Consider the following 2,668-nt stretch of genomic DNA (forward strand, 5'->3'; position numbering starts at 1 on the left):
CGGGGCCGTCGTTCCCAGCGGATCCCCACGTCCAGCGGGAAGAAGCCGACGGCGTCGCAGCGGAGCTCCGAGGGGACCCCCGGGAACACGACCAAGGGAGACGGGACCACGGACACGCGGGGAGGGGCTGCGGGGGGACAAAGGGGGGCAAGGGGGGGTTAGGGGGGTGGTGGGAGGTACTGGGAGGTACTGGGAGGCACTGGGAGGGAAGGGTGGGGGGTATATAGGGCGGACTGGGTCTTATAGGGTTCGGACTGGTCCATATAGAACCCGGACCAGTCCATATAGAACCTGGACCGGGCCCATATGGAGGCTGTAGACCCTTCCCAGCCCAGTATAGGCCTATATAGGGGGACTGGGACATACTGGGAGCCACTGGGAGCCACCAATTGCGGTCATATAGGGTCTGGACTGGTCCATATAGAACCCGGACCAGTCCTATATGGAGCCTATAGAGGTATCCCAGCCCAGTATAGTCATTGATGGAGGTACTGGGATATACTGGGAGGCACTGGGAGGTGCTGGGAGGGAAGGGTGGGGGTTGTATAGGGTTCAGACCAGTCCATATAGAACCCGGACTGGTCACATCCGGACCCTATAGAGGTGTCCCAGCCCAGTATAGGCCTGTATAGAGGGACTGGGACATACTGGGACACACTGGGAGCCACAATTGGGGTCCATATAGGGTCGGACCGGTCCATACAGGATCCGGACCGGTGCCCATAGAACCCACACCAGTCCCATAGGGACCCTACAGACCCTTCCCAACCCAGTAAAGGCCCGTATGGCGATACTGGGACATACTGGGAGGCACTGGGAGCCACAACTGGGGTCCATATAGGGTCAGACTGGTCCATACAGGATCCAGACTGGTGCCCATAGAACCCGTACCAGTCCCATATGGACCCTCCAGACCCTTCCCAACCCAGTAAAGGCCCGTATGGCGATACTGGGCCATACTGGGAGCCCTCCCAGTGCCCCCCCGGGACTGACCAATGACGCGCAGGCGCAGGACCTGCTGCACGTGCCCGCGGGGGGTGGTGACGGAGCAGACGAAGGAGCCGCCGTCGGAGGGGCGGAGCGGCGGCAGCTGCAGGGACACCTCCAGGGCACCCCCTGCTGGCTGGGAGGACCGAGAGGAAAAAAACTCACCCGGAATCGACCCAAAAATCGACCCAAAATTGACCCAAAATCGACGTGAAATCAACCCAAAATCACACGGAATCGACCCCAAAATGATCAAAACACATAAAAATGCATGAAAAATACCCCAAAAATCAGACAGGATCACCCAAAAACAACCAAAATCATCCCTAACAACCAAAATCACCCCAAACAACTAAAATCATCCAAAAACCACTGAAAACCACCCCAAAACACCCCCCAAAACACCCAAACCCACGCAAAACTACCCGAAACTTCCCAAACCCCCCAAACCTATCCAAAAACACCCCAAACCACCCCGAAATACTGAAAACCATTCAAGCCCACCCAAAATACCCAAAACCACCCCAAACCCACCCAAAATCAACCCCATAATCACCCCAAACCAACTAAAAATACCCAAAACCACCCAAAACCAACTAAAAATACCCAAAACCCCTCAAACTCACCCCAAATCACCCCAAACCACCTAAAAACACCCCAAATCCCTCAAAACCACCAAGACCCACCCAAAACTACTCAAAACTACCCAAAATCCCTCAAACCACCCAAACTCACCCAAAACGCCTCAAAACTACCCAAAATCCCTCAAACCACCCAAACTCACCCAAAACTCCTCAAACTCACCCAAAACTACTCAAAACTACCCAAAATCCCTCAAAACCACCAAGACCCACCCAAATCACTCAAACTCACTCAAAACACCTCAAAATCACCCGAAATGAACCCAAACCACCCAAACTCACCCAAAACGCCTCAAAACCACCCAAAATCAACCTAAACCACCCAAACCCACCCAAAATCAACCTGAACCACCCAAACCCATCCAAAACCCCTCAAACTCACCCAAAATGCCTCAAACCACCCAAAATTCCTCAAAACCACCCCAAACCACCCAAACCCACCCAAAACGCCTCAAAACCACCCAAAATCAACCCAAACCACCCAAACCCACCCAAAATGCCTTAAACCACCCCAAATCACCCAAAATCCCTCAAAACCACCCAAACTCACCCAAAATCCGTCAAAACCACCCAAACTCACCCAAAACACTTCAAAACCACCCGAAATCAACCTGAACCACCCAAATTCACCCAAAACTCCTCAAATTCACCCAAAATCCCTCAAAACCACCCAAACTCACCCAAAATGCTTCAAAATCACCCGAAATCAACCCGAACCACCCAAACCTACCCAAAACTTCCCAAACTCACCCAAACCCACCCAAAACCAACTAAAAACACCCCAAAATCACCCCAAATGCCCAAAAACCGCCTAAAGGGCAGAGCGTCCCCCCGCTCACCTTGCGCTCCTCAGCGCCCCCCTGTGGCCGGGAGGACCCGGAGCCCCCCAGGAGCAGCAGGACCCAAAATCACCCCCAAAAACACCCCAAACCCACCCAAATCACCCCCAAAATCACCCAAATTCACCAAAAATGCCTCAAAACCACCCGAAATCACCCCAAATCCCTCAAAACCACCCAAACCCACCCAAAACACCTCAA

At 53.4% G+C, this 2,668-nt stretch overlaps 1 long non-coding RNA gene across 1 annotated transcript; it reads right to left on the minus strand.

Annotated features, from left to right (window-relative positions):
* Positions 1-30: 30 nt before the first annotated feature.
* On the minus strand, positions 31-2,528 carry LOC113981265. The gene is made up of 3 exons (XR_003538367.1): positions 2,468-2,528; positions 994-1,123; positions 31-127 (listed from the first exon to the last, which is right to left on the minus strand). It is a non-coding gene; the product is annotated as an uncharacterized LOC113981265 (long non-coding RNA).
* Positions 2,529-2,668: the final 140 nt, after the last annotated feature.

Source organism: Neopelma chrysocephalum, unplaced genomic scaffold, assembly GCF_003984885.1.
Source record: "Neopelma chrysocephalum unplaced genomic scaffold, ASM398488v2 Primary Assembly neopelma1_96357, whole genome shotgun sequence".
In the NCBI taxonomy this organism is placed as follows: Eukaryota; Metazoa; Chordata; class Aves; order Passeriformes; family Pipridae; genus Neopelma; species Neopelma chrysocephalum.